This window comes from Mus musculus, chromosome 9, assembly GCF_000001635.26.
Source record: "Mus musculus strain C57BL/6J chromosome 9, GRCm38.p6 C57BL/6J".
Classification (NCBI taxonomy): Eukaryota; Metazoa; Chordata; class Mammalia; order Rodentia; family Muridae; genus Mus; species Mus musculus.
In genome coordinates, this window is record NC_000075.6 from 77829509 (window position 1) to 77850763 (window position 21255).

Below are 21255 nucleotides of genomic sequence, written 5' to 3' on the forward strand. Positions count from 1 at the left end.
GAGGGACAAATTGGAGGAAGACATGTATTGACAATGTTATCTGTATTGTATTTTGAAGTGTGTGTGAGTGTGTCTGTGTGTATATCTGTGTGTTGTGCACTCACACATCAAGTGCATTGCCACCAGAGGCCAGAAGAGGGCGTTAGACTGGAAATAGAGTTAACTGGCAGTTTTGAGCTACCTCCACGTGGGTGCTGGAACTGAATTCTGATCCTCTATAAGATGAGTAAACTTTCTAACTGCTGCTTTTAGGACAGTGAAACTCTTAAGATAAAGTAATAATAAACATTGGACATTGTGTATTTGTGAAAACCCACAGAACTGTACAGTAGCTAAACGTGAACCCTGATGTAAACCATGAACTTTTTATCAATAATAATTTCTCAATATTGCCTCAGAGATTGTAAAGTAGCTACCATGCTATTTACAAGATGTTAATAATGGAGGAAATTATAAAGGAGCAGGGGGGATGTGCATCACTGTGGATTTATTAACTTTTTTTGTACATATAAAACTGCTGTAGAAAAATTAGGTCAACTGAAAAAAGAAATGGCAAAGCTCCATTTGAGACATGGGAGCACACAGCAGATGGACTGAATCTGGCCCTATTCAATCAGAGAAGGCTTCCTGGAGGACGTGAACTCTATCCTCTGTCTGGAGGGAGGAGAAGGGGAAAGAAGATGAAGGAGAGGTGGGGAGAGAAGAAGGGGAAGAAACATAAAGTAGAGGGGAGGAGAAGAAGGAGAGAAGGTGGGAGGAGAAGAAAGATGGGGGAAGAGGAGAGAAGAAAAGAACCAGGTATGACAGGAAGACAGGGTAATGTAAGGTGGTAGGCTGGATAGCACTTCCCAGGAATGGCAAGTTTGAATTCCCATACTTGCAAAAGTCTTCATAGAAAAATAACAAAATAAAAATGTAAAAGGGAGATCCTTGCAGATGTAATGAAGCTCGGGCTCTTGACATGAGTAGATTACCCTGGACCACGCAGGTAAGCCCTAACCCCAATCACAGGTGTCTCACAAAGAAGCAGAGGGAGTTAGACATACTACACCGTGTTAACAAAACACTCGAATGGGGTTCATCTTATAAAGAAAAAAGTTTATTTGGACTTACAGACTCAAAAGTGTAGGTCTGAGGACTCGAAATTGGAGATGTGTTTCTTGCTGGCAGAATCCAGAGGTGTCAGAGGACGTCACAAGGCAAGAGACTGGGTTCTTACCAGTCTGTGTGCCTGATCTCTTTCTCTCTTCCTGGAAAACCATCAGGGCCCAACCATAGGGTTCTATCTTGATGACTTCTTCCTGAACAAAGGCCTCCCTGACAGGCACTGGAGTTGGCTTGCACTTCTAGGTGTTTGTTTGTTTGTTTTGGTTAATTTGACACAAGATATAGTCACACAGGATGAGGGAACTTCAACTGAGAAAATGCCTCCATCAGATCGGCCTGTAAGCAAGTTTGAAGGAGCATTTTCTTAATTCATGATTGGCATGGGAGGGTCCAGCCTACTGTGAGTGGTGCTGCCCTGGATTATTAGTCCTGAATTGCACAAAAAAGCAAACAGAAGCCAGCCATGGTGGTACATCCCTTTAATCCCAATACTTGGAGACAGAGGCAGGTGGATCTCTATGAGTTCAAGATCAGTCTGGTCTATGTAGAGTTCCAGGCCAGACAATTTAAGGCTACATAGCGAGACCATGTCTCTAAAAACAAAACACAGGCGGATTTCTGAGTTCGAGGCTAGCCTGGTCTACAAAGTGAGTTCCAGGACAGCCAGGGCTATATAGAGAAACCCTGTCTCAAAAAACCAAAATAAATAAATAAATAAATAAATAAATAAATACCAACAACAACAAAGCAAACTGAGCTAGCCATGGATTTCAAGCCAGGAAACAACGTTCCTCCATGGCCTCTTCTTAGTTCCTGCTTCCAGATCCTTACCTTAAATTCCCTACATCGTGGACTGAACCTGTGAGCTACAATACAATAAAACTTTTCCTCCCCAAGTTGCTTTTGGTCATGGGTTTTATTGCAACAACAGACAAACCTAATTTAGACATGGCCTAAGTTTCCGCTATTTTAGCTCTACTATATAGCACTTAGGATTTAGCAGTTATCCTGGAAGCTAGAATGTCACTTTTGGTGTCATTAGGTCAAAAGGTGGAAGCAGAGAGGTGGGCAGGGGTGTGAGCAGGGATGTGAGCAGGGGTGTGGGCAGGCATGTGAGCAGGGATATGGGCAGGGGTGTGAACAGGGGTATGGGTAGGGGTGTGAGCAGGTGTGAGTCCTAAACTTCTGTGTGAGTCCAAAAGAAGAAATCATCCTGAAACTGTATCATATACAGAGAAGATAAAGGTAAGTGTGAAAATGGAGACACACTGGCATGCTACCACCCCAAACCAAGGAGTGCTGGCTACCACCAGAAGCTGCCAGAGTGGGTGTTGCCATGTTCACACCCCTGTTCACACTCCTGACCATACCCCTGCTCATATTCCTGTCCATACCCCTGTTCACATGCCTGCTCACACACCTGCTCACACCCCTGCCCATACCCCTGTTCACACCCCTGCCCATATCCCTGCTCACATGCCTGCCCACATCCCTGCTCACACCCCTACCCACCTCCCTGCTTCTACCTTTTGACCTAATGACACCAAAAGTGACATTCTAGCTTCCAGGATAACTGCTAAATCCTTGCTGTTCCTAGACCATCAAGTCTGTGGCAATTTGTTATGGAAATTACTAGAAACTGATAGAAAAACCAATGATAAATAATACATTCCTGAAGCATTTCATTGTGTGTGCCTTATGCATTGATTCATGTAGTCCATACAAATCCTTATACTGCTTACACTCTTCAAATTGTCCCAATATATATTATATTTGTTTATTTAATCCCCACAACTACAAGTTAAGTCGAATTTACCTTCATCCTGAACTAAAGTCACAATCAATTAATGACAGAAGCGGTATTCAAGGCTGGCAGTTTGACCCCAGAACTTTTGTCTTTGGACAGAGGTGGCTCGGTCTATGCTGGAGACACACACACACACACACACACACACACACACACACACACACACACACACACGGCAACAAACTTCTTTCTCCTGGGCTGGTTCCACTCCCTGATAGCAGCTTTCCTTGATAGGTATCAGACAGCTCTGGAGTTTTGAACATCTCAACTTCAGCTTCACAGCTTCTTTTTCCAATGTCTAGGATCCACACACAATCTGGGCTTCTCAAAATGACACTTCTCTAGCTCTGCCCTCTGTAAGGCTCTGGTTGACTCAACTCCACTGCTGCTGCTGTTATTCTTGGTGGTCATCCCATAGGACTGGCATTTCCAATACACTGGGGTCATCTGCTGCAAAAGCCTCTCATAGGCTCTCTTCACAGTGCCAAGCCTCAGAGGCTCTCCAGGACCCCTTCATACCTTCAAAACCAGTACCACCTAGGTGATTCTTACACATTAACAAGTCCAACTGCAGCATGAGGTTCAAGATTGGCTATCTCTGGAACACAGCTTCTTTGTGCTCTTTAGAAAACACTTCCCAGAAGATTTCACATCAGTGATGCTGGTCTCTTCATAATTACCACTAATTTCATAGCTCCAGCTAGCCAGCATCAATTGTCTCAGTAGTCCCTTCTATTCTTAACTCAAAAGCTAGAGCCACAGTGCCAAAGCTATGGAGCTCTGCTGCCTGCTGGGGCCGGAACATGATCCCCTTTTCTTTTACATTATTGCCAGCTTTCTGTTTTCCAACTCCTTCGTTGCCTAAACTTGGCCATCCTGGAAATTGCTCTGTAGATTGTCCTTGAACTCAGAGATCTGCATGGCTCTGTCTCTGAATGCTGGGATTAAAGGCCTGTGCCACTGTGCCTGGACTTAAGCTTTTCTCCTTCTAAAACTTGCTCTGTCCTAGGCTGGCCTTGAACTCAGAAGTCTGCTTGTGGATTTCTGACCAGGCCAGCCTGGTCTACAAAGTGAGTTCTAGGACAGCCTGGGCTAAACAGAGAAACCCTGTCTCAAAAAAAAAAAAAAAAAAAAAAAGAAAGAAAGAAAGAAAAAGAAAAAAGTCTGCTTGCCTTTGTATCCTAGGATGAAAGGTGTATACCACCATGTCTGGGCCTAAGCTTTTCATGGTCACTATGCCTCAAGATCCAGATCAAAAACCTGTTTTCTCCACTACTGGATTGTAGTTAATTCTAAATTGAAAGTCCAAATGAAACAAAAACCAAGTAATAATACCTAATATGATATAACTATCCCTTATTCAATTGTAAACACATAAACAATAAGGTTTATAATACCAATCCCTAGTAACTAGCTTTCCCCTTGCGTTGAAGAGACACCATGACCAAGGCAACTCTTCTAAGAACAACATTTAATCGGGGCTGGCGTACAAGTTCAAAGGTTCAGTCCATTATCACCATGGCAGGAGCATGGCACCATCCAGGCAGACATGGTGTAGGAGGAACTGAGAGTTCTACATCTTCATCTGAAGACCACTAGGAGAAGGCTGCCTTCCAGGCAGCTAGGAAGAAGGTCTGTCAAAGCCTACCCCCACAGAGACACACTTCTTCCAACAAGGACACACCTCCTAATAGTGCCCCTCCCTAGGCCAAGTATATTCAAAACACCACAAGAGTATTGAATTATTTCAGCCTTTCGTTGTTTGTTAAGATGCTTAGCAGCTAAGCCATGTCTCCAGCCCCTCAATCCTTTCAATCTCATTCAGCGTGATAGCTTGGTTCTTGTTTTGGCCACATCTTTTGCACTGCTCTAATGCAAATGGGGGCCTCGAGGAATAGAGTGAATGTTTTTACTTAATTCAATAAGACAAACTCATTTTTATCTCTTAACTCCGTAGACCTGTGGGTCTGCTGACAGTGTACTTTTGCTGTCTGGCAATAAACAGAGTTATCTATAAATGATGGACCAATAAAGATAGAGTAAGAGGTAATTCCCCCTCTGTGGGGAATCACGTATCTCTGACTGTATCTCAGCTTTTCTCTTTGTTTTTAGTTGGGTCTCATTCTATACTCTTTGAACTCCTAGCAATACTCCTACCCAACTACCTTCATGCAATCTACCCAACGTTTCCATGCATATGGCTTAGGGAATGTTAGCATGCAATGTCTTTTCAGTAGGAGCAGGTTCAAGAGCTGAGCTCTAGAAGACATCAGGAAGCTCTGACTGCCCTGGGAATCACTCAGCGTGCAGTGTGTCCCTCCCTGGTGAGTTCAGAGAGACAACTACCCACAGGAAATGGCACACCCCTCAGAACTGACTTCCTCCAAGCTTTTCTTGTCCAAGTAACATCTGAAGGTCAGAGTCTCATCTGCCACATGTTTCTGTGACACAAAAGGTCGAGTCATCACAGTGGGGGTCCTTTCCTTCCTAGCCTCAACCATCTCTCGCCCTACATCAAGCCTTCCTTCCTGCACCCAATGTTGAATCAGGCTCCCTCGAAACTAGTAGCGACTCTACTCCATGCACTTAGTTCCAGGAAAAACACATCTATTTCTAAAACGAGGGTAAAAATAGATTCCATTTTAAAAACAAGAGTGGAAATATACTAGGGCGATAATATTGAAAAGCAGTCTTTCTGTTTCCCATGTTTCTTGAGAAATATAGAGCAACTGTATAAGGCGTTTATCGGCAGCAAATACATTTTGCTCAACCTAGATCATTGTGATTACGTATGCTCGTATATACATGGATTTATGCTTTTCAAATGAAATTCTCACAGCAATCCTGTGAGGTTGAGACTGAAGGTCAGATCTGCTCACTGAATTATAAGCTCTAAGCTCCGGCTTCCACCGGATACAGAGTTTTTCCTCCTAGAGGCTCCCCAGCTGTTATCAAATGAAGGCAGAAAATTAGTAGCACTGTTATCATCTCTATTACTTTAAGTGCCTATTTCTTTCAATCCTCATAACAATCCTGTGCAGAAGATTGTCTTGTTATTTTTGTGGAGGAAGAACTTTAGGCAGATACCCTGAGGAACTCTGGGGCTCATTGATACAGTGGCAAGTGTCTTTGTCACTGTATAGCCATCTGTTTTTGAAATGGACTGGCAAAAAAATAACATGTGCTGTTGTTGAATAAATTGTAAAACTCACCCTCATTACATAAGAACAACTAAAATATCCAAATAAAGTTTTCAAGTCATTAGTTAACAAGGTAGGGACAAAAAGATTGCTGCAGTAGGGATAAAGATTAGAAAGATTTGACAAAGGAAAAAGAAAGAGAGAGACAGAGACACACAGAGAGAGAAGAGATGGAAGCAGAGAGACAGAGAGACAGAGAGAAACACAACTTAGGAAACTGATTGAGGCTATTACCAGCAATGGCATTCATACCAAAAGATTACAGACCACAAGAAGAATCTAGAAACAGACCAAAGCCCATTGTTCTACCAAGGTCAATCCTAACCAAACAGGAAGAGGAAATAGAGGAAGTTCTCTGGGTGGGTCTGAAGTGACAGTAAGAAAGGGGCCAGTCAACAGAGAAGAAATTGAGTCTGAAGGAAGCCATGGTTGCCAGGGAAGACCATTAGTCGATTTCTTCCCTATTGCTTTTCAAATATTTGCTGGGTTTTTATTTTTGTTTTTCTCATTGGAGAAATTAGTACATACTCATTGTCAGTTAATTTAGCAATAGAGATGAACATAAGAAGCAAAATTACTGCTTCCCTGGAGATTCCCTGAGCACCTGGGAGAATGGACATTCCTGAGCGCATCAGCACTTTTTGCCTGGGAAAAGATGCTCCGCGTCTGGAAAGACACACCTGAGAGTGTGGCTTCAGGGAGGCCATTTCTACTGGACTCAGAGAGTCCACGGTCCTGGGCCAGTTCACGGTGCAACACCCAGATGGCTCTCACATCTTGGTAACAACAGAGTTGCCTCATGTTCTCCAGAAGCAAGAGGGGAAATTTATAGACCAAAATCCTTTTTCTCTTACCCCAAAGTGAAGATATCGGATGTTGGGCACTCATCTGTGAGTTCCAAGCTGTCCTCATGTGATGGGGCAGAGTACACTTAGTGGACTGTTCATGCGCATGCTGTTGGACAGACTGGAAGACCTTAGCGCAGATAAAACAAAACTTCACTGCTTCCAATAACTATGTCAATATGGTAAGGTGTGGGGTATATTTCTTTCATCTTTTAGACATTATATATTCACTGTTGCCCTTTCATCAACAAGCATCATGATTATAAATATAATATCTTTTGCTTGTCCTTCTTAAATCCGCATATCACATGGTGGCTGTACTTACTGTACTTTCATACATACTTTGTATTTATTATCTCTTACCAACTCCCCACCTCCAGCCCCTTCTTCTCTTCCCAGGGCCCACCACCACCCATCTCTCCTTTGCTTTTAACATAATGATTTTTAAGAGCATAAATAATTTTGCATTGAAATATTTCTCTTTTTCAAATTATACAATTTATTCTAGCCAGTAAGTATTAATAAATATGTTATTGATGCTTTGTCAACATGTAAATCATTATTGCATATATATATATATATATATGCCATTTTTGAGTGGAACTTTTATCTAATAATCTAACTTTGTATTGGGCCATTGACAAGTCGCTTTCCTCAGCTTTCAGCTGAGGAAACACCAGCTGATAATCGCCTATTCACAAAGGACAACAGTTCTTTATATAAGGTTTTGTATTGGCAGCCTTGCGGGCAGAGTTCACTGCACTATTCATAGCTGTCTGTACAAACTGGCCATGAAAGAATAGTATTGGGGTTTGTTTAGTCAGTTCCCTGCAGAATTTAGTAATAAACTTGAAGCTGAACTTTAAAATGCTACTTTATTATTTATGTAGAATGGTCTTTTTCTATTTAAAGTATATCTGTTGATTCAAATAAACTTTTTGTTCAATAGTACAACCTAAATGAAAAAAAACAAAACAAAATCATAGAATCAAAACACACTGATAAAATTTCTACCAAGTTCTGATTCCAAAAGAATTAAGAAATAGAACTGTTGGGGGCTGGAGAGAGAGAGACAGCTCAGAGCTGAAAAGTAGTGGGTTTGATTCCCAGGACCACACAGTGCACCCTCACAGCAGCCTGTAACTCCTTTTCCAGGGGACCTCACACCCTCTTCTGACCTCTTTAGCATCACGTACACACATGTCAAACAGACGTGTATGCAGACAAAACATTCATACAGTAAAAAGGAATAAAAACATTTTTAAAAAGAAATAGATCTGTCAAGACTCATGATGGATGCGGAACTGCTGAAGAAGTCTCTGGAAAAGGTGAGTTATAACTATAGCTGTAATCAACCCTCAAGGGCTTGGTGGAGAACAGGGCATGAAGAGATATCAGTATCAAAGAGGGAATAATCGGACGGCCTATGAGTGTAGCGCCATAGTGATGAAGCAAAATAGATGAAGCAAATAGTGATGGCTAAAGTTGTACAAGAGAACTAGCAGGATTTCAAGTTCTCTGAAGCCTCAAGGCACTCACCATGTTCCATCCCCCGCTGCCCAAAGGGGACAATACTAAGAAAATGCCCTCCCTGCTCCATGCCTTCCCTCGGTCCTCTCTTCTGAGGACAGCAGTCAAACTTCCTGATAACTTCCTGGTATGTTCCTCTCTTGTCTTCAATGGAGGCAGTGTGGTCACGACTAAGAATTTCTACCATCTCCTGAGAAAAGGAAGAAAAAAAAAATCCACAAGCATTTCGATGCCTCCAGGTAGAACTTGATTCAGTCCTGCCTGCATGTGTCTACCGTGGGAGCCACTCACGGTGCCAAGTTCTTAAATATTGAGCAAGTCTAGAAAGCAAGCCCAGCTGGGCCTACTCGAACTTTCTGCAAGAAGAATGGGGAGATGATTTTTAAAGAAAGCAAACAAACAAAACAACAACACCCTCAAATAAAAACAGTGTTAAATGTTATGCTGTGGTAAATAAATAGAATGTCTGAAAGGTTGAAAATCAAATATATAATGAGGATACGTATTAATCTCAGCCAAAATGGAGGCTGTGTTCCAGGGAAGACAGTCAATAGGGAAAAGAAAGAAGAAAGAATATTCCAGACAAACAGAAGAGTGCACGTCAGTTCTATGACACCTTCAGTGAATGAAAAGGGAAGCTAACTCAGTTTGCTTGGGTATTGAGACACAACACATCTAAAGATTCTGGCCAAGAAGTCCAGGGTCAGCAGCTCAACCCCCGGCCCTATTCCCAGGTGGTTCACACAGGCCTGGAGCAAACAGCTATAACACGTTCCAGCTTCCTCTCTTCTGAGAATCCTGGGAGGCTTTGCTGTAGAAGCTGCAGGACCACAGCCAGTCGGGACTATGAGTACACAGTGTGCCTTGTACTGACCCAGCATGTCCTATGCAGCTTCAGAGACTGCAATGTGAGAGCAGCAAGGGTCCTAGCAGCAGGCTGTGGTGAGTATTCCAGGCAGGCCGGAGGGAGGTTCTGTTTTTACTCATGAGCAAAAGGAGAGGGAGAGGGAGGAGAGAGAGAGAGAGAGAGAGAGAGAATACTGTTTTTCAAGCTGTGACAGGTCACCTGTCTGAAGGTGACACCTGATGAGAAACATCACCTTTGCTAAAGGCCTGAGCTCTGACCTGATTCCTCGCGGAATAATAGTCTATTGTGTAAACGTACCACATTTACATTATCAGCCAATGGGCATCAGCTGTTTCTATTTCCTGGCTACGGTGAATAGGGCAACAAGAGATAACTAAATATCTCAATAGAAGATAGAGTCCTTTGACGCATCCTTAGGAGTGCTTCAGGTGGATCTTAGGAAGATCTGGCTTCAACTTCAGTGGCTGCGCAAGTTCGCACTCCCAGTAGTAGAGGCTACCCCTTTCCCCACATCTCCACCAGCATCTGCTGGCATTTGTCTTCATTTTGTTTTGTTTTTTTGTACTGTTTTTTGTCTTGGCCATCCTGCTGGCTAGTGATGGTCAACATTTTTTCCAAGTGTTTCTTGGTCATTTGTGCTTTGTCTTTGAGAACTCTGTTTAGTTCCATGCCCCATATTTTTTTGTAAATTGGGATATGTGTTTTCTTGTTTAGTTCTTTGGGTTCTTTTAATAGTCTAGACACTAACCCTCGGTCAGATGTACAACTGGTAAAGTTGGGGATTTCCCCCATTCTGTAGGCTGCCTCTTCATTTAAATGATGCCATCCTTTGCTGTTCATGTTTCTTTTGGGGGGGGGGTGAATTTCGAGACAGGGTCTCTCTGTGTATCCCTGGCTGTCCTGGAACTCACTCTGTAGACCAGGCTGGCCTCGAACTCAGAGATCTGCCTGCCTCTGCCTCCCGAGTGCTGGGATTAAAGGCGTGTGCCACCACTGCCCGGTGGTATTGGGTTTTTTGTTGTTGCTGTTGTTGTTGGTGGTGGTGGTTGTTTTATGTTTTTCTTTTTTCCTTTCCTTGTGTATTTGTTGACTGGATATAGGAAGCTACTTCTTTTTGTGTGTTGATTTTGTATCCTGTTATTTTGCTGAATGTATGTATTAGCTTTAGAAATTTCTTGGTAGGGTGTTTAGGTATAAAATCCTATCATCTGCACATGGGTATTTTGACTTCTTCCTTCCTATCTGTATCCCCCTGTTCTTCTTCAGTTGTCTTATTGCTCTAGCCAAGACTCCAAGAACTATAGAGAACAGAAATAGAGAATTATCCTTGTCTTGTTCCTGATCTTGGTGGAAATGCTTTGAGTTTCTCTGGGTTTAGAATGATGTTAGCTTCAGGCTTGTTGGAAATTGCATTTATTATGCAGAGATTTGGCCCTCATATGCCTCATCCCATTAGGACTTTCATCATGAAGCCATGTTGGATTTCATCAAAGGCCTTTTGTCCAATGAGATGACTTCTGCCCTTTAACTTATGTGGTGGATTATGTCTATTAATTTATGTATTTTGAGCCATCATTGATTCTCTGTGATGAAGCTGATTTTTATTATGGTATGTAATCTTTTTGATATGTTGTCAAATTCAGTTTCCAAGAATTTCCCCCCGCCCAGAAGATTTGCATATATATTCCTCAGAGATTCTGGCTTATGGCGTTGTATTTTTGTTGAGCCTTCATCTGGTTTTGGTGTTAGGGTAGTACTGGCTTTGTAAAAAGAATTTGGAAATACTCCTTCAGTCTCAATTTTATGGACAGTTTGGAGAGTATTAGTGTTGGTTACAGTAGAAGGTCTGGTAGAATTCTGCACTGAATTCATCTGGTCCACTACTTCTATTTAATTGGATGTTATGGACCTATTTAAATTATTTACTTCATTTTGATTTTACTTTAGTAGGTCATATATTCATCCATTTTTAAAATTTTTTTCAGTTTAGTAGAATAACAACTTTTTAAAAAATATGACCTTATGATTCTTTTAATTTCCCTAGTATCTGTCCTAACATCTTTCTCTTCATCTCTAATTTTTTTTAATTTGCATCATCTTTCTCTGAGATAATTTGGCTAAATGTTAATCTAGTTAATTTTTTCAAAGAACAAATTCTTCCTCTTATTCTTTGTGTTACTTTTTCATTTCTATTTATTAATTTCATCCCTGACTTTGATTATTAATTTCAGTTGTTTGTTCTTGTTCTCCCAAGGCTTTCAACTAGATGGGGTTGGGAAATGGAGAAGGGAGGGACTGATTCTAGAAGTCTCTAACCAGGCTTTGGCTTAATAGTCTTTCTACCAGCTTATCAACTACAAGGCTTTAGTAGCCAGATACCCATTGCCCAAACCAAAGATGAGATTATTTTTGTCATAGTTGGCAAAGGGTCACTAAATGATCATGGCATTTCAGTTTTAGCTCATGGATAACACCACAGCCTTACAAGAAATGTATTGGTATTACTGAAAGTTTACACATGAAAATAAAGCTTAAGTGGCTTAAACCACCTCATAAACGTACAAACAAAGGTGCTGGTAAAAAGATCAACAATGATTCAGCGGCTCATCTCTCAGGCTAAAATCTAGGATGAACAAATCAGGATGGCAGGACCTCTGCTCCGTAGGGTCCAGGACTCTCAACATCTTCTAGTGTACCACCCTCGTTTGCATGGTCAAAACTGACTTGTGGTGAAGAGTAAGAGCCTGCAGAAAGCAGGCTACAAGTGGTTGAAGGTTTGAGTACAAAGGGAATGTCTATCTTTTACTCTAATTCCACATGCCCATTACCAAGGGATTCTGCAAGTGGGCTACCTGAATCTAATTCCCTTACCATGGGAGAGGTAGAGAAGTGACTTTGATGGCCAATCAGGTACAAGTAATATTAAAAAGCTGTCCCTATGATGTAAGATACCATCAGCTCTCATCTGAACCATGCACCTGACCTCATGGGTCTCCAAACTCAATCTCAGTAGTGCAAACTCTCCACAACATCCAAAGTAAGTCAGCATAATAGAAGACAGGCTGTGTTATTCTTCTGCTCAAATTCCTGCAGTGGTCACCCTCCTCATTGAGAAAACAAGCAGATATCTTTACCATTACCACCTGATCCTGTCTTTAACAATGGCTCAGACAGCATTTCCCTGTTCTGCCTGTTGTCCACCTTTCTCCAGACATATTGGGCAGTCTACTTAAGGAGGTGAAGCAAGCAAACTCAACCACAGCTTTTGTAGTTGATGGGACAGAAAGAAGGCACTTAAAGGAACCTCAAAAGAGCATCATGGGCAGACAAAAGAGTCGTCTCTGGACATTCCAGAGAGACTATGGGTGAGCTATGAGAGAGCTATGGGTGGTTGTAGATGACAGCATCAGATCATAATGTGAAAAGGTTGAACATGTGTGGCTTAGCATGAGAGGGATGCTAACAGGGGAATGAAGGAAACATACCATGTGGGGCAGAATAAATGAAGCACAGTGAGGAGACAAGATGTGATGAGGATGCAGAGATAAGGAGGAGACATTCTTTTAAAGCAAGGCTTTGTAAGACAATGCAAGGACCCTGGATTTCCCCAGAGTTGAATGCCCAGAAGCCATAGGAACTTTGAGAGTTCTATCTGATCTCAGCTCTAAAGGATCTATAGACCATGAACTATATAGACTTAAAACCTGGAAACAAGAAAATAAATTAAGATGTCTTGCTCTATTCCACTCCATTGTCTCTACTTGGTTTGATGACTTTCTTTTTTTTTTTTTTTTTTAATAAATTAATTTATTTATTTATTATATGTAAGTACACTGTAGCTGTCTTCAGACGCACCAGAGGAGGGCATCAGGATCTCCGGTGGTTGTGAGCCACCATGTGGTTGCTGGGATTTGAACTTCGGACCTTTGGAAGAGCAGTCGGGTGCTCTTACCCACTGAGCCATCTCACCAGCCCCCGTTTGATGACTTTCAATTTGTCTTCTTGCTTGTTCTCAGATGTCACCTATTCCATGAATAAATTATTAAATGAATGATGTATATTTTAACATATTTTAGTATGTTATTTCAATCAGCGTTAGTGAGCACTTAACAAAGCATTTGCAAGGTGCCACACTACATTTAACACAAATGTTACTGAGGCATCTCCCTAACTTTAAGAAGTTATTAGTAGTTCACTGAAGAAGAGGTTACACCTATACCTAAGATCCAACAGAAAGTGCCAAGCTCTATAAGAGTTACAATTCAGTTCTCTCTGTGAGAAGTTCAAAGGAATAAATGATAAACAACTCCCAGATGAAGAAATTATGTATGGATATTTTGAGATGGTTTGTCTTGTTTGTTGCCTCTGGATGGGCTTATGAGGACATTTCCAGGAAAAATCTTCTGAGAATGGATGGCACCTTCTCTTAGTAGCCCAAATATAAAGAGGGCCAGGAATGGCTGCCAGCACATTGGAAATGCTGAGAACCATAAGTAGCCATTCAGTCAACAAGGCTCTATACCTCCACAGTCCCAATGTGACACAAGGACCTGCAGGATTCTTGGACATCCATTGGTGGCCAGCAATCTTCCCAAAGAGCCCTTTACATTCATGCAGCCTCAGTATAAATCTTGTATAACACTTAGCTCTTTCTTGCCAGGGTCTGGCCTCATTCAGCTTCCTGGGGTAAGTAGAATTGACCTTTATCAGCTTTCTCTATACTATCACAAGGGTAGATTGCATCTTTGTATCAGGAAGAATAGATGTGGCCAATACTGGGGTTGAGAACAGAAGGTTATGAGTGAAACAGCAGGTCGGACTTTCCCAGATAAGACAGATAAGAGTAAGGGTAACAAACAATTTGCTGTTCCTTCCCACTCTCATTGTTCTGTATTTCATTTGCGTCTGGGCTGATCACAGTCTGGAGGTGTGTGCGGGGGATGGTGCGACTCTTTGGTGATTATGCATCTACATTTCAAATTTAAAAGCCAAGTGTGGAGCTGAAAGGAAACGTGCTCTGCTATAAGAGAGGCTGTTTTGTCCATGGAGATTTTGAATTAAGTGAGCTCTCATAGTTTCCTTTCAGCTCCAACAGTCTGAGTCAGGCTGTCTTCATCAGTCTAAATCCCCTTCTGTCAACATCCTATGGAGACAGGATAGGATGAATATTATAAATGGATGTATTAGATGGGCTTGCATGATTTAGTCAGTGCTAGCTTCTATTCCCCCTGATCCAAATATGCAATTCATCCTTAGGATAGTGATGATGCCATCTGTGACATAGAGAGGAGAAAGCTTGAGTCCACTTGCCTCAGGAATTTGAGATAGGTCATTGGTGAATGTATAACGTGAAACTTAGGCTATTTGAACATTTATAACCTACCAGCCACTTGAAAAATATCTCTGACTACATAATACAAAGCAGAAATATTTGATTTTTGTTTTTGCTGTTTGTTTTTCAAGGCAGGATTTCTCTGTGTAGCTCTGGCTGTCCTAGGACTAGCTCTATAGATTAGGCTGGCCTCAGACTCAAAGATCCACCACCCTCTGCCTCCCAAGTGCTAGGATTACAGGTGTGTGCCACCACTGCCTGGCTGAAATATTTTATTTTAAACAAGGAGCTGAAGAACTATATAGTGTATGTTCAAAGAAAACTGTGGGATTAGTCCGGCTACGACTCAGTAACAGACTGGGACACCTATTGATAGATTCCATCTTTAGATTCATGTGGAGGCGATGTCCACACACTCCAGGGACTGCCAGGCAGTAAAGACAGTTTAAACCAGGCATGGTGATGCATGCCTGCAATCCTAGCACCATGGGGGACTGAGAGAAGAGGACCATGAGATGTAGCCTGCCTAGGCTATGTGGTGAGTTTCAGGCTAGCCTGTGCTACAGTTACATGCTGTTTCATAGGAACTAAATGATGTTTTAAGTTACTTCTCTACTTTCAATGGAATAGGCATGTTTTACTCTTTTTAAATTAGATGTGTGTACATTTACATTAAGCTAAGGATCAGGTAGACAAGTCATTTCAATTCTGTCTCCTTTGATTTGACAAGAAATCCTCCACTTTCTGTTTGAAGAAGTCAAATTGACTAGCATGGCAGTGCTTAGTGCCATTAGATTGTGATGCTCAGCTTTCGATGCCAGTCCGACTTAATTAGAATCTCCTAAGTTATGCCCCTCTGGGAAGGTCTATAAGGTTTTATCAGAAAGGCTCAACTATAGAGTGGTTAGGACCACCCCATGGATATGAGTCCCAGGTCAAATAGAAGGCAAGTAGAGAAAGCCAGAGGAGGCCAACATCCATCTCTCTCTCTCTTTCTACTTCGTGAATCTCTTCTATGTGAGCAACTCCATGTCCCTGCCACCACAGCTGAGCACAGCTCCTGCTGTCATGGCTTCCCTACCTGGTGGGCTGCATCTCTTTAAACCATGACCCACAGAAATCATTGTTCCCTTAAGTTGCTTCTGCGAAGCATTCTGCCCCAAGGAGGAAAGTAATACACAATGGATTTACAGGGCAAAATGTAAAGATGTTCTTACATTTAGGAAATGTGTGTACTAGTTTGAGAACAATACATGGGCATTTCTGTTTCAATTCAGTATGCAGATGGAATTACTATATAGTTTAGAGCGGAATACATAGACATTGAGGCAAAATAGTAGATAGTATATGCTATTGTTATAAATCCAACTGCATAGACTGTAGAATTAGAAAGGGAACAGTTAACACTAGGCAAGAACTAGAGGCGAAGGAGGCATTTCCAAATGCCATGAGTTCTAGGTGAAGAGAACCGCGTAGGCAAGGACACCGAGGCATGCCTTCCATCATTCATTAGATCATTTGACAACTGTTGAATAAACAGCTCACCTGGGGCTCAAAGCCAGTCATTGCTGAGCGGAGCTTAAGGATGCGGTCATGTGCCCTACCTTCAGGGCTTTAGGATGGAGTTCAGTCTGATAACCCAGTACCTACTGCGTGATGAGCTCATACTGAGTACGTGTTAGAATAAGGTTCATGGCCCCTTTCACAATGCAGTCTGTTGATTGGCATCTTCTATCTAGTTCACCCATATTCTTTCATAATTCATAAGACTGTTTTCTCTGGCTGCTCTCACAGGTCTGAGCCATCAGCACATTTGTTCACTAGGACCAGCGATGGGAATCCTAGCCAAGATGTGTGGGCTGATTCGTGGTCTGACCAGAGCCACCTAAGGACAGGTTAAAGGGTGCTCTTGGCTCAGAGTAAATACTGTTTTCATCTGGCAGCCGGAACACTAAGTCCTATGGGGATAAAAAACAACAATGACCTGCTTAGCTGTCAGCAACTGGAGGCGAGTGAAGGCAAACAGAATCACATGCCTCACCCTGCCTCATTTCTGGTTTGCATTCATACTCTGTGTTCAATATCCATTGTACTTCGGTTGCTGCTGTTGCAGCTCTTCCTTGGCCTAGTTGTCTGCTCTGTGTGTGTGTGTGTGTGTGTGTGTGTGTGTGTGTGTACACTGTCACTGTCTTCACACACACCAGAAGAGGACATTGGATCCCATTACAGATGGTTGTGATCCACCGTGTGGTTGCTGAGAATTAAATTCAGGACCTCTAGTAGAGTAGTCAGTGCTCTCAACCGCTGAGCCATCTCTCTACCCGGGATTCTTGACCTCTGTCAGACACTACATATGGAGCAGCATCGGGAACAGACGGACATGCTTCAAGCTTCTGGAAGCTGGAAGCTCAAGATGAAGATTCAGGAAACTAGTGAGGACTGCTTTCTTCCCAAGATGGTGCTTTGTGGGACCTCAGTTGGCAGACGATGGAGGAGCAGAAGGACCACACTTTCTCTGTCAGACCACTTCACAATCCATTCATGAACTTGAGCCCCTTAGCCTTACGACCTTCCCAAACTTTCTACCTTCAAGCACTGTCCCACTGGGGACCTGTTCTCTGTGCATGGGTTTGAACACACATTTAGGTCGCATCAGGCACCAAGTATTTCCTACCAATCTGACAAACTATAATTAAGAGTGTGGACTTACATTCCCAGCGTGACTTTGAGCAAGGCATATGTGGGTCTCAGTTTCAAGACTAAGATGAGAGTAAGTTTAGAACTTAAGTCATTGAGTTATCATGAGAAGGTAAAAGAAAGCCAATGACCTTTATAGTGATCAATAAAGGAAGCTGAGGGCAGGAGATCCCAGGGAGGGAAGGCTATTGAAGTTCTGTGCATAGTAACGAGGTGCCAGGTAGGTCTCTGTGCACATGCTAATGAAGGATAAAGGTATAGGGGTGGGGGGAGGAAAGTAGATGCTCATATATGTGCCAGTAGACAGGAAAGACAGTTCCTGTAATTCAGTGCATGTCCAATTTCCTCATGAGGCACTATCAGTTTCTTCTTCAACTGGTTAGTAGAACCTGTTAGCCAAAGCACAACCTGACCTTTTAATATTTCTGATACAAGTGCTGTCTGAAGGAGGAAGTACCTCTTTCACAGTCAGAAATTATTTAATTCCTGCCTGGCATTAGAACACTTGTGCCTGATATACCTGTAGCAGATATTAGCTTTTAATACTTGTTACTAAATATTCCTGAAGCTGTACTCTTACACCACCCCAGGAATTTCACTCCTGAATCCCCCACCTCCCTCTCTTCTTTCCCTCCTCCCTCCCTCCTAAATGATTCTTTACAGCATTCAAGAACTTCCATAATACAAAGTCTTCTCTTTGATTTTGTGAAAGCAAAGATGGAACATAGATTTATAATTATTTTGAAAACTCAGCAGAGAAACACTGTCTTAAACAAATAAATAAACAAATAAAGAATGCCAAAATTTCAAGTTTTGGCAGTCCCCAATAAGGATGTAGAACTGACTCTTAAATATGAAGACATCTTCAATCTCACTAAAAAGAATGTATATTGAAACAATATTGGGTCTATTTCCAACTTATCAGAATAGTAAAGTCAGAAGACTGATGGTCCTAAATTGATGAGGTAGTTCCATATTGCTAGTGGAATATCATAGACATAAATTTGGTGAAGAATTATTACCAAAGTCCTAACTGTCCATACACTTTCATTTAGCAAAATTCTATATCTAAAAATTTATTCTGTATATTATGCTGATACAGTTCCAAAATGATACAGGCATAAGATTGTTCATTGCTTATAAATGAAAACAACAACAACAACCCAATAGGTATAAACATGACCTCCACAGTAGGAAATAAATCAACCTGACACTTCTATGATTTGTATGGCTTTGTGTCTCTGTCATCTTTTGACAGTTTACAAATTAGCTCATGTTTTCATCATTAATGTATCTGTTACAGTGTGTTTGGAGCACTACAAACTGGGTCCATATTAGATGCCAGCTTAGTTGATAACTGTGTTTCTGACATGCCCACCCACAAGTCATTCCTTTTGTCTATTTTCTGTGAGCATGCCTATTTCTTGAGGAAGCAAAAACACTAAAATTGAGCTGTGCTGGTTGGTTTTTGTCAACTTGACACGAACTAAAGACACGGGGGGGTGAGAGAACCTCAAATGAGTAATTGCTTCTTTCAGACTGGCCTGTGGGCGTTATCTCTGGTGCCTTTTCTTGATTTCTGGTGGATGGAGGAGGGTCTAGCTCTCTATGGGTAGTAACACCCCTGGACAGATGGTCCCGGGTTATATAAGAATGCACACTGTACATGAGCCTGGAACAAGCTAGTAAGCAGTGTTCCTCTATGGTCTGCTTCAGTTTCTGGCCCCAGGTACCTGGCTTAAGTTACTGTCTTGGCTTCCCTGGACGTTGAACTGTGACGTGAAAGTATAAGTCAAATAAACCCTTTTCTTTCCAAGTTGCTTTTGGTCACAATATTTATCACAGCAATAGAAAGCAAAGTAGGTCACAGGTCGATCAATAAACCTACAGTGGCCTGTGAGTGTTCAAGTAAAAGACAGAGTTGTATGTCTCTTACTGTACAAACAAACCTAGAAGCCAGAGTCAATGAAGCAAGCATGTCAAAAGTTAGATGTGGTCACCAGTTAGCTAAGGAATGAATGCACAACAGGGCTACTAAAGGAAGTTAAAACTACACCTGCAGTAGACACACAAATGAGATAAACCACATAGGTTCTATGTAATATGGAGAAAGTTCTAGTATTCAAACTAGTCACAAGAGTCCTGAAAGCCAATGCCCAAACTAGTATAAGACCTTAACTCTTGTTACCTCTGTGAAACCAAGAGAGGTGAGGGTACGACTGACGAGAAGGTGCTGGTTCAGGTTCTGTGAGCTCCCATGGGCCCAGGTTAGTTGGCTCTGGAGGCCTTCTTCTGATGTCCAGAGAGATTGCATCATAAGTTTGAAGAATGAAGCCAACTCTGTAATATGAAGGTACACAGGGAAACAGTACCCATTCATGTGTTAGCTGCAGTGTGCTACTTATGGTGACAGCACTAAATCAGGAGGCCTTTCTTGTGTATGAAACTGTCATATGGAAGAGGATGCCTTCTGGGGACTTGCCTAACTGCTGAAAAGTCAGTGCCTAACTTCAAAGGGCTAAAGGATAAATTGGCTTTCTTGTCAATGGCTATGCTAATGTTGTCGGTGGCTTTAAGTTGATGCCAAAGCTCATTCAGAAAATCCTAGGGCTATGTAAATTACTCTGAGTCTACTCCGCCCACACCTTGCTAGCAGAACAGCAAAGTTTGGTTGGCAATGCATCTGTTCACAATATGACTCCCAGGGTATTTTAAGCCTCCTGCTAAGTCATATTCTTAAACAAAAGAAAAAGCTAAGTACCGTTCATCAGTAGGACACCTGCTCAGCCATGATCTGGGATACAGCTGTACCACGAGGTTAGGGATAGTCTCATGTCTGCTAACAAACATCCATTCAAGAGTGACTTCTGAACAACTATATTGTAAAATGTGGCTTAGAAGAAGAAATTGATTAGAATTCCTTTGATCAAGGGTTCATACAAATAAAGAACCCAAAGTAAGATTTTTTTCAATATTCTCTATAAATAAATATACATATCCTTTAACTTTAATCTAGGTTTAAACTCTTAAAATACACATAATTTCTTTTGAAAACTCTTGTCTGAGAAAACAAGACTCGCGTGTTCTTTTGCACTCTGATACACTTTCAGAATTAAGAAACACTGGTGTTGGCCAGTGAGATGAAGGCTCACTGGGTCAAGGTGTTTGTCACTGAGCCTGAAAACCTGAATTCAATCCATGGAGAATAAAACGACTTCTACACGATGTCCTCTGACCTTTACAAGTACAGTGTGGTAGAGGGTTGTGACCACCCTGACATATACTCACAAATAAATAAAGTTTTTTTTGTTTTGTTTTGTTTTTGGAAGTGGTGGCTCATGCCTTTAATCCCAGCACTTGGGAGACAGAGGCAGGCGGATTTCTGAGTTCAAGGTCTACAGAGTAAGTTTCAGGACAGCCAGGGCTATACAGAGAAACCCTGCCTTGAAAAACCAATAATAGTAATAATAATAAATGATAATAATGATAATAATAGTAAAAACTTTAAAAAAATCTTTAAAAGAGAAAGAGAAAGAGGCAAGAGAGACGGCTGCGTGGTGGTTAAGACCAAATCTTAACTCTTCCAGACCACCTGGGTTCAATTCCCCGAACCCACATTAGGTAGCTTGAAAGTTCCTGTAACTTCAGGTCTAGGGAATCCAACACCCTCTCCTGAATCCTATGGACACAAACAGAGACACACAGAGACACACTCAAAGATAAATCTTTTTTTTTTAAGAAAAGAAATAGTGACTTAACACTGCTGAAGGTCAGCTTTGACGGGCCAGGTACTGAGGGGGGATGTGTGGAATCAGCATGGAATCACTCAGCAGAGGATTTCTCTGAGAGAGCAAAACTTATTCTCTGGG

General features: G+C 41.8%; 1 long non-coding RNA gene across 1 annotated transcript in view; it reads right to left on the bottom strand.

Annotated features, from left to right (window-relative positions):
* The window catches only part of Gm34654, a 55408-nt gene that overhangs the window by 33012 nt on the left and 1141 nt on the right, over positions 1 to 21255 (bottom strand). The window lies entirely within an intron of this gene.